The sequence below is a fragment of the Gymnodraco acuticeps genome, unplaced genomic scaffold, assembly GCF_902827175.1.
Source record: "Gymnodraco acuticeps unplaced genomic scaffold, fGymAcu1.1, whole genome shotgun sequence".
NCBI lineage: Eukaryota > Metazoa > Chordata > Actinopteri > Perciformes > Bathydraconidae > Gymnodraco > Gymnodraco acuticeps.
This window is the reverse complement of record NW_022990106.1, coordinates 24,119-35,906: the sequence shown is the minus strand read 5'-3', so window position 1 is coordinate 35,906 and position 11,788 is coordinate 24,119. Positions and strand designations below refer to the sequence as shown.

Sequence of the window (11,788 nt, the reverse complement as noted above, 5' to 3'; positions counted from 1 at the left end):
TCCCTGTTCTCCTCCTCCTCCTGCGCGTCCCGGCCCCGTGCCGAGGCGAGCAAGGGGAAGAGGTGTCAGATCTGCCCGTCCAAAAAGGACCGTAAGACGCACGCGGTGTGCTGCGGATGCGGCAGATACGTCTGCTAAAGCTGCGCGGCTCGCCATCCTGCCCCGCGTAAGACGGGGGTTGCCCTCGCGCGGCGATCCGTGAGCGCGGTGCGGTTTCGCAGTTTGACCCGGTAGAGGGGGAGGACACGGGGCGTGTAGGGGATCGGAGGACAACGCGAGGGTTAAGGATCGAGGAGCGGACAGTGGAGCTGTATTACTCAAGGGCGCCGGAAGCGGGAGGGCCACGGGGCCATTGGCCCCCCCACTTTTCAGCCCTGCCCCACATTTTCGCAGCGGCAGTTGCCGCGGAACACTGAACAAATCCCGTTTGAATAATTCCCCTCTACTCCAAAGTCGCATCTAAAATGCGATCTGATCTAGCTGTGTATATTTGTTATTTTTGATTGTTATATTCAATCTCATTAGCTACAGGCATTTTTGAAGCTTGTAAAGGGAAGATGAAATTATGAATGTAAGGCATATAGTAATCATAGATAACACGGCAGGGTCCGTTACAGTTTGTTTTTATCTGATTTAAAATAAACAACGTCTTGGCTTTCAGAATATTAAACTTGTTTCGGCAAATTCAGATGATAAATACAACTTTGAAGCTTGTTACGGCATAATTACAAGCAGAGAACGGAGTAACTTTACGTCACTGCAGGCATAACAACAGCCGGTGTTTCTCGTGAGTGTTTTCCCCCGGGAAACAAACACAATTCACACACACGCAAAAATACACAAACACACACGTATACACGCGGCGCGGAACACTGTACAAATCCCGTTTCAATAATTCCCCTCTACTCTAAAGTCGCATCTAAAACGCGATCTGATCTAGCTGTGTATATTTTGGGTTATTTTGTATTGTTTATTAGGGCTGTCAAGTTAACGCGTTAATAACGCGTTAACGCAACAAAAAAAATGAACGCCACTAATTATTTTAAACGCGATTAACGCATGTGTATTTTTTGTCCTCGGCCGCCCCGTAGTTTCAGAGCGCATCGAGTTTAAAATACCATCTACAAGCTGATGCTGACAGCCCCGCTCCTGCCGCCCGCTTGTGGCAGACCACACTTCCACGCTCACCGCAGGCACCGACTGGCTGTTGGGAGGACCGGGAGGGTGTGTGTATGTGTGGCCCGAGCAAGCGAGAGAGAGACCTTACGTGCAGTGTTGTTGTTAGCATCTGGTGCTAGCTAGCTGCGCTAACGGATATGGAGCTGTTTAAATGAAAACAGAGGAGCGACATTTCGCCACAACTGCGCCGAGCACTTGACTTTATGCAGGAAGCCAGACAGTGGGACATTGTACGAAAAGTCAGCACACTCAGCACGGATAGTGCGCAACATGATTGCAGCGTCCAGGCAGCTCCCGTTCGAGCATATGCCTTGAGTTGCACATAGCTCCAACGATCCAACACACACCACACACACGCACACACGCACACACGCACACACACGCACACACACACACACACACACACACACACACACACACACACCATTTGTATATTATTATTGTATGAGAGAGGTTCCAGGTTGAATTGAGGCGAATATTTGTAATGTTCAGAGGTTGTTGTGTTTAATATTCATGAGAATATTTGTCATTGTTCAAATGATAATATACATTAGCATAAAGCATATTTGTCCACTCATAGGTTGATAAGAGTATTAAAAACTTGAAAAATATTCCTCTAAGGTACATTTCGAACAGATTAAAAAATGTGCGATTAATTTGCGATTAATCGCGATTAACTATGGACAATCATGCGATTAATCGCGATTAAATATTTTAATCGACTGACAGCCCTAATTGTTATATATATTCAATCTCACTAGCTACACACATTTTTTAAGCTTGTAAAGGGAAGATGACAGCTCGCCTCTCACTGGCCACTCTGCTCTTCCACAGCGCCTATACACACGCACACTCGCGGGCTCGCACGCACACTCGCGGGCTTCCCCCAGACCACTAATCCAAACGAAAATATCTTCCCTCCGTAGTATTTTGATCATTTTGCTCCGCTAATAATAACTTTAAAGGCCTTTTTTCTCAAAATGATGTCTCTGTGACAGTCATCATATGTGACATATTTTGCTTAATATTTGGAGTACAACAACAATCCTGATATCATCAGAAAGCTAGGAATCAAAATGTGTCTTCGGGTCAATGCGACTGATTTCGATGGAGCAGGTCACTTTGCATTAAGTAAAATAAAGCAGGCAGACATAACAGGAAGAATATGTACATTTTAACCCAATCAAATAGGACATTGTCACACCATTCAAATGTATCCATGTACATTACAACCAATAAAAAAGCTTAGATTTGTTTATTTGTTACGTTGTTTACTTTATTGTTACGTTGTTCTGTGTGTGTCAGCCGTTAACCTAGATAGAAAGAATATATACACTTGCAAACATGTCAGAAGAACCAGCGCAGAATAAAACTAAATACAGTCAATCTAAACTTAAATGTAACAACTGGAAGGTCACATACATCCCTTACATCCACAACTCTGGAGCATGGACCTTCTTCAATCATAGAAACAGCGAAGCCAAAAGCAGCAGCTCTGCGGCCGCAGAGACTGTCAAAACCCCAACCTCATGATAACCTCATATTTTTTTAACTTAGGATCATACCTGTGTTTAGTCTAGAAAAAGGTAAATGTGTGCATTTTATTATAAAGTTGTGTATATTTACAGATTGTTTGCAAAAACTAAGAAGCTTATAAACATCAGGTTTTAAAACTAAAAGAGCTTTACAAAAAAGTAACACAATGAAAGATGTTTGGAGTTTTATGTGAGTTATTCAATTACATTTGTTGTCAAAGAGAAGCTGATTTGAAAACCGTTGTTACATACAGTTACGGCATTTCCTGTTTCTACCGGAGAGAGGGGAGGCCGTCCCAAAGCTTGCTGCTGTATTTACTCCCTCCATCTGACAGGAGGAGCCTCAAGTGTCACTCCACGGAGTTCACTCCGTCACGAAGGTGTAGGTTGTAGGGCGTGGTTTGGGATTGGGGCCATACACACGCACTTTTTTGGCCCCCCCACTTCTAAAATTAATCCGGCGCGCCTGGTATTACGGTATTACTGGTGTCGTTTCCTGGTTGCTGCGTGGGGTTTGCGAGACAGCGAGACATCACGGAACTCAGCCTGAGCACACACATACACTCACAGCCAGGCTGTTCGCCACACAGTTCGCCACGCACTCACAGCCGGAGAAAAGATAAATCTGAGTGAGTGTGTGTGCCGGCGAAACTCTGTGGAGTAGCGCGGCTGAGACAAGATAAGGCTGAGTGAGGATTATAGCGCATGCGCGCAAACCTGGCCATCCACTAGAAGCAGGAGTCTCAGTTAGAGAGAGAGAGAGAGAGAGAGAGACGAGAGAGAAGAGGAGAGAGAGAGGGAGAGAGCGAGAGAGAGAGAGAGAGGGAGAGAGAGAGAGAGAGAGAGAGAGAGAGAGAGGAGAGAGAGAGAGAGAGCGAGGGTGAGAGAGAGAGCGAGAGAGAGAGAGGAGATGAAGAGCGAGGAGAGAGAGAGAGAGAGAGAAAACTAAAAAAGAAGAGAAGTTTAGTAGTTTGTTTAAATTGTTTTAATTATTATGTTTTTGTTTGTAGTAAGTGTTTCCTTGATTTATTGTAAAGTGAATCTGAACTTTTTGATCTGTTATGATGATAAACTGAAGCAATTTCTAAATTAACACAATTAAAAGAGTTTTAAATCGTCCTACTTAGTTTATAAGGAAATTATGAAGAGGGAACAAATTAAATGATTTGATGATTATATGTAGGTGCTGACGCTGTTGGCGGTTCTAGTGTTAACAGACATTTAAATTAAATATGTGTAATGGCAATGGCAACTCAATCTGATTGAGTCCGAGCTATATTGTCTGCAGTTCTAGGGTTAATATGAATCTAATATGATTGTCATCGGTCTAAATTAGATTTCAAATGATTAACTGTGTATGTAATGAAGATCATAGTGTGGGTTAAATCCATTTTCATAACCACTGTCTTTTAACTGAAATGCGGAAATTGGGCTTATTCATCAGAATTTCGTATGACTTGACTTGACTTGCTTGACCTGAGCAATGACTTGACTTGACTTGCTTGACCTGAGCAATGACTTGACTTGACTTGCTTGACTCTCACCACAGTGACTTGGGACTTGCTTGATACTTGTAGGTCAAGACTTGAGACTTGCTCATGACTTGTACATGTAGGACTTACTCCCACCTCTGCTATAGTCTCCCATTCAAAGTACACAACAAACTACACAGCTAAAACAAACACTTGCTACACATCTAAGGATTAACTCTTGTACCAGAACACTGACAAATTGTGTCTCCCCACAATAACACTTTGTCACTCATAATGACCTTAAACAACAGGAGGTATTACACATCCAGTATTATGTTTATTATGTTTTACTGTTGTCTTTGTAAAAGTCTCTTTAAATAAAGAAGGTGATAGATTATCATTGCCTGCACACCTGAGGAAAAAAAGGTGTGTCATGTCCAACTATTTTTGAAGGTTTAAAAAAAAAAAACAGCCAAAGTTACTGCATAGCATATACAGTAGCATCATGCCAGAAAATATGTAGATGTATATCCTTGTAGACTCTACAAGGATATACATCTACATCTTTTCTACAATGTAGAGGATATCTGATATAAAATACAGCAGATCTAGTCAACCATTGTCTCCTGAATTTGGTCCCAAGCTCTCATTGACATAACACCTTAAGTCTTCTCTTGCGATACATACTGGAAACTAATCTTTTTGGCATGCCTGATCAATCCCTGGTAATCTTCTGCATATGACGTCCAGCATTTATTGCACAAGATTATGTGACTGAACGTTACAATTAATGAAATAATTCATCTGGGTTGAGGAATAGACCTTGAGTTGTAAGGAAAAGTGTTCATCCTGGGATGGGCTATAAACCAGTCTGTGACTTAGAGAGAATGGTGAAATGCCATGTTCATCTCATCCATATACAATTTACGAAATATCTGTTATCTGTCTTCACAAACCTCATCAAGGTACTGTATGAAAAGAGCCTTTCAGAGTCCCAAAAAGGAGTTTGTGCAGTTCTGTAAATGAGTAATGTATCATGTTAAGTTAAATTCACAGGTATTTTTGATTTGATGATCGGACTTACATTTAAGTTGAAATGTTTTTACAATGGTATATACCATGTAACCAAACTTTTTGTGAATTTTAAAAGATGTATATTATATAGATTTTTTAAATATGTATATATATTTGCAGCTAGGCCTACCTATACTCAATGATTCCTCTAATGACTTTCTTTTATGATTTAAATGGAGGTCACCAAGCGTTTGCAGTGGTTCTCCATCAGCAGGTCCACCTTTTATCCTCCTGTCATCCAATTAACTGGCTGGGTCAGACAGATACTCAGAGGTGCGAACAGTGAAGGTGTTATAACTGTGTTTATGGCACTTTAAACAACACGATCTTCTTACATTTTATGTTGCTGAAAGATCCCTAAGGTCCTCCACAGCTTCCATCTCCCCAAAAAACTGTGAGTAACAATCTATCCATCTATAATTATGTTTATGATGCACACATACACAGTTAATCATACACATTATGTTTTAAGAAAAGCGAATATGTCTGGTATATTGTTTACGTTGAAGTTTATTTTGTAGAAACTACAGAGAATAAATGCAATTCAAGGAAGTAGGGAAATTGTGTAAACAAACATTTTCATCGCACATTTACACAACAAATGACATGGTTTTCCATCCAACTCAGTGTTCTTATGGAACAGTGGTCACTACCGGAGGGTAGTGACCACTACCGGAGGGGTACTGCCGGAGGGGTAGTGACCACTACCGGAGGGGTAGTGACCACTGGGGCAGGGGCGGACTGGCCATCTGTAGAATCTGGAGAACCACAGAACGGCCGGTCGTGAAGAGCCGTTGACGGCCGGCCGGCCCTTTAAAGAAAAATTGTTTAACGTCATCTATTAAGTTGCGCTGACGGCCGACAGAGGGCGACAGCGGCCGCTAATGCAGTTGTGTGGTTCTTATCTGTCAAATAATAACACACGAAGAAGAAAAAAGACCGGCCACACTAAGGCCCAATCCCAAACCACTCCCTCGACACTACCCCTCCGTGATGGAGTGAACTCTGTCTGTAGCCACACTCGCAGCTCAACGAGGCTCCCTCCTGTCAGACGGAGGGAGTAAATACAGCAGCAAGCTTTGGGACGGCCTCCCCTCTCTCCGGCAGAAACAGGAAATGCCGTAACTGTATGTAACAACGGTTTCAAATCAGCATCTCTTTGACAAAAAGTTTAAATGAATAACTCAAATAAAACTCCAAACATCTTTCATTGTGTTTCAAAGCTCTTTTAGTTTTAAACCTGATGTTTATAAGCTTCTTAGTTTTTGCAACGGTCTGTAAATATACACAACTTTATAATAAAATGCACACATTTACCTTTTTCTAGACTAAACACAGGTATGATCCTAAATTAAAAACATATGAGGTTATCATGAGGTTGTTAACATCGCAGTTTATCAGTGGATGTTTGCTGGAACTACTTGTAAACAGCGTGTTTCCTGACGGACACACACAGCGTGACTCCGGTCAGGTAGAGACCGGTCTCAAGTCAGCACCGCTGCAGACTCGCTGTTTGAGGGCTTGATAGCCCACTCCCCCTCCACACTCGTTGCTTTGGAACAGCCCTCAATATGGCGGACCCTCCGCGTGAACGCGCAAACGGAGGGGTAGGGTGTAGGGGTAGGGTGTAGGGGGCGGTTTGGGAATGGGCCGAAGAGAAGGGATTAGACGCTGCGGCAGACAGGGAGAATGAAAAAACATGGATACAAATCAAAGAAAACGAAAAGAAAAAGGTGGGCCGAGAAGGCAAGAGAAAAAAAGGTGAAGTCACTCGCAGGTGAAGCATATAAATGTCGCAAATTGACAGACCTTTTTGGCAGCTACAAGCACTATCAGCAGCAGCTTAGAACAAATGCAAGATGATGAAGAGAATGATGAGGGTGCGAGTTCAGATATACAGCCAGCCTCCTGCGTTCATGATGAGGGACAGAGTTGAGCTGGTGGAAGAACCAGCTCAACTGGCACACGTGCAGGGCAAGAGCAAGAGGTGGGTGAGAATTATCCCCTGAACTCAGTGGCGTTTTCTCCTGGAGGCCAAGGGAAGCCAGGCTTCCCCTGTTTTTTGGATTATAGTTATAATATTAATAAATAAATAAAAACACTTAGTTTAGTTTCGGTAATTATTCTGCCGGCCCGTCTCTCCCCCATTCTCATTGAGTATTTTACAAAGAGTGAAACAGCGCCCCTCTAGATGTTATGGTGAAACAGTATATTGCACTCTCTGTTGCCAGAGGAGGCCAGCCGAAATGGGCTTCCCTTGGTGAAAAAAATTGAGGGATTGACCAATCAGATGAGGCTCACGTCATGCCTCACAATCCAATCAAATCGCATCAACTTCAGTTCGTACTGTATCACCGCCCTTAAAAGTAGCAAGCAACTGAAGCAAGTGCAATTGTGGAGGGTGGAGATTTGGAGTATTTCATCAAAAATAATTGTACTAAACTTCCGCTACAGCAGCAACTAAAAATGAAATCTGATGACAGGCCAATGCCCAAACTGGAGCTGTGTACAGAGAGGAACAAAGGAGCGTATCGGACGTAAAACTTTAAATAATAAACAGCGGATTTCTAACATTTGACATTTCATGTGGCCGGACTGGGTCAGTTTCCAGGGCTGAATTGTAGTCCCAGTCCGCCCCTGCACTGGGGTAGTAGGAGCAGCAATAGTTGTAGCTGCAGTGGTCGCTAGCCGGTTTAACAGCTCAAGGATCATCTGAATCAACTGGGTGTTAATGGCCTGCTGGTTGTTGTTGTTGTTGTTGTTGTTCTGCAAGAAAATCAGAGAGTCATTGTCAAATAAAGCAGAGGAGTAGCTAGGGAATTGTATATCATTTCACAATCAAGTGTTTGTTGAACTTCAGAGGATAGAGAAAACAGTCACCTCATTTGAATTTGAGTCAGAGTCAGAGTCAGAGTCAGAGCCAGAGCTTGAGCGAGCAAGTATTTTGTGCTCGGTGTCCATCTGTAGGGAAAGCCACAATTATGATACTGCCTTCATTTTTCTATAACAATTCAAATACTTTTATCACGGTATGAGAAGAAAAGTACTGATATTAAGTTTGAAAATGTTACACTTACAGGCTGAGCCAGAGCCAGGCTCAGGAGGCATCCAAGAACAAGAGCTAGCTTCAGCATGGTTACAGTGATGATCTGTTAGAAGGAAGAAATAAAGAGTGATGCAGGTTTTCTAAAATATGAGCAAATTCCCACTTAGAAGAATAGAAGGAAAATATATAATTACCTTCAATTCTTCACAACTTCAGAAGATTGTCTCGTAGAGAGTCGAGGAGGTTTTTGAGTTTCTCTGAGTGTTGAGCTTTGCATATATACAGGTACAGGAGTGGGTGTCCTCTCATTAGCAAGGTAACAACAATGTTGGAAAACTGCAAATATTAGGAAATCTCCCTCCTCCACATTTCAAGGTGTGGATCAGAGATGGAAACCAAACACCGTATGATGGTGTGTTGCATTCATGTAATACCTCATATCATAAATGATTATAGTTAATCTAATTAGTCTAGTGTTGAAAAATTAAGAAAACAAATGCAATGAAATCTGTAAATGTAATCTCCTGCGTTGAATCCCTTCTGCATATGTTTCGGCAAGACACGGCTGAAAAGAACATTAATAATAAAAATTGAATTATCTTTTCTTTTTTTTTTACATTGGGCAAAACCCCAGCCTTTTTGTGACTCAGGATGAATGTCTGTTTATAATAAAAACACATTTGAAAAGCTGTCACACTGAAATAGCTGCAGCAAAATGATATATAAGTGAATGATACCCAGTAATTATTACAGATGTTTGATCAGCTCTGTTTTTTTCAGTGTGTGATGTTGTACTCAGAATCATCTCCTACAGTAAATGATACAGTCCTAATCATTCCAGGTCAATCAAACATGTGGGTCATTTCACTTTATTTTCTGGTGTAACTACTCAATAAACTTTATGAATTGAAAACATGGATCTAGCATGTGACTTTCTTAAAATGTATAATGACATCTATCTAGTTATTCCACTCATGGCAATTATTATATAACGAAGCAGAAATGCAATACTTGTTGTTTTGCATTGGGCACAACCCCAGCCTTTTCGTGACTCAGGATGAATATCTTTTTCATAAATGACATTTGACAAGCTTTCACACTGAATAGCTGCAGAAAAACACTTACAAAAAAGGATTGAATGCAATTGTTAATAAAACAAATTGCTTGCAGAAATGTCCCTTAACACAATATTATATTACCCATTACACGTGTCTTTGAAAGACCCTGAAAAAAAGTGTCATGTTGCCAATGAGAACTCCTTTTGACTGTTCATTCAAAGCTACACATGAGTGACGACTTGAGTACAGACCCGGGGGGCATTAGGAAACACGCCACGCCTGATCTTCAAACATACTTACTACAAATTACAATAATGAGATGTAAATATAGATTAACATGTGTCAAATAACCCCAAACCAAGGTGTTGCCATGGGCACAAAAGGGGTTATTCAAAGAGTATGTAATAGAATCCATCATATTATAATGTGAAGGTAAAATTCCACATGCAGTTCATTTAGTTAACAATTGCAGTCCAGTCATCCTTTGTTGGAGAGTTTCTCTGAAGTCATTCATGGATTTAGATGGATAGACTGTATCTATGTGATGAAATGTGTTTTGCAAGAAAGCTGTCACAAGTCAGCTGGGGTTTAGCCCAATAACAAAAAGAGAGCAATGCAATTCTGTTCGAAATATGTTTAATATTTGTAACCTATCTCTTGCCAACAAATATCAAAATAGTCAGCAATTCATCTAATTTATCCCATTGCCTCCAGTGTTCTTCCACTCTCTGATAAGCCTTTGAATTAAATTCATTTTTAGAGTCACAAAACAATGTATCCTATTATGTTTTCCAACCAAACTGTCTCCAGGAATACACGCTGTTGTCTTAGCATTCACACATATCATTCTCATCCTCTTCAGATACCTCCAGAAATGTTTTACATGCTGTAGACAGTGGTGAAATGTTTGTATTATATGATGTACAAAGCTGGCTCAGGTAGTCTCACAAGTAGAGAGTCCATGCATGACATTTACTTGATTACATCTCTGTCTGATTGGCCAACACAGAAGGGTGTAGTGTAAACCTACTAAACCTAGATAACAGTGTTAATATACAATGTTTGCTGATTATGAAAACAAATCCATTTGATATATGTATGTTCATTCAGATCTGAGCTATTAAATTAATGCAACTTATCATAAATCTAGGAGTGTTTTCAATCTTTGATCATTAGCAACACCTTCAAATGTGGTGGTAGAAATAACAATTTCCCAACCTTGCTGTTTGGTAATGGGATGACATGCACTCCTGTTACTGTACTGTATATAAGGAAAGCTCAACATTCATAGCAACTCAAAAACCTCCTCGACTCTCTGTGAGATAAACTGCTGAAGGTGCAAAGATTTGAAGGTAAATATATCTTATCTTTCTGTACTTTATATGTGAGGCTGGTGGTGATTTTGCCAATTTTGTAGTAAATGCATCAGTCTTGATTTGTTCCATTTGACAGTGTGATCACTGTAACCATGCTGAAGCTAGCTCTTGTGCTTGGATGCCTCCTGAGCCTGGCTCTGGCTCGTCCTGTGAGTTTAATATGTCCATTCTCAATATCATTTATGATTCGTATCCGATAACAGTCAGTTTCAAATTTGCAACTTGTAAATTTATTTTCCAGAATGACATGGAGCATAAACGACTTGCTCGTTCAAGCTCATCTGAGTCAAATTCAGGAGAGGTGAGTGCTTTCTTTAACTTCTCTAATTCAACATTCAACACACCTATATGTCAAATACTGAAGAATTCCTACACATTTGAATCTGAATGTTTCTGATTTTCTTGCAGAGCACCACCAGCGCAATCACAACCCCCAATATTGCCTCACTCATACAACTACTGCTGCGGCTACTTAGTGGGAACTGAAATGTCACCTATATATAAGTGAATGATACCCAGTAATTATTAGATGTTTGATCAGCTCTGTTTTTTTCAGTGTGTGATGTTGTACTCAGAATCATCTCCTACAGTAAATGATACAGTCCTAATCATTCCAGGTCAATCAAACATGTGGGTCATTTCACTTATTTTCTGGAGTAACTACTCAATAAACTTCATGAATTGAAAACATGGATCTAGAATGTGTGTCTTTCTTAAAATGTATAATGATATGAGATATAAATATATCTATCTATCTATCTATCTATCCATCTATTTATTTATTAGTTAATTCCACTCATGGCAATTATTATAAAACAAAACATGTACACATTTTGTGTAGCCCATAATGGAAAGGAGCAGGGATAAGCCAATCTTATTGAACCTATACCTTATTTAAAAGAACATTTAAAAAAGGTAATACAAATTATAGGAGCCGTTTAAGTTTATTGTTGGCATGTTATATTATTTTGTTTAGTTTTATAATGCTATATTATTTTTGAACACTTGGTGGTGTGGGTTAGCTGCACAGGGGTATAAATAAGGTCAT

At 40.5% G+C, this 11,788-nt stretch overlaps 1 long non-coding RNA gene across 1 annotated transcript; it reads left to right on the top strand.

The window, feature by feature from the left end:
• Nucleotides 1–10,599: 10,599 nt before the first annotated feature.
• LOC117546267 lies at nucleotides 10,600–11,432 on the top strand. The gene is made up of 4 exons (XR_004568980.1): nucleotides 10,600–10,716; nucleotides 10,817–10,889; nucleotides 10,982–11,041; nucleotides 11,149–11,432. It is a non-coding gene; the product is annotated as an uncharacterized LOC117546267 (long non-coding RNA).
• Nucleotides 11,433–11,788: the final 356 nt, after the last annotated feature.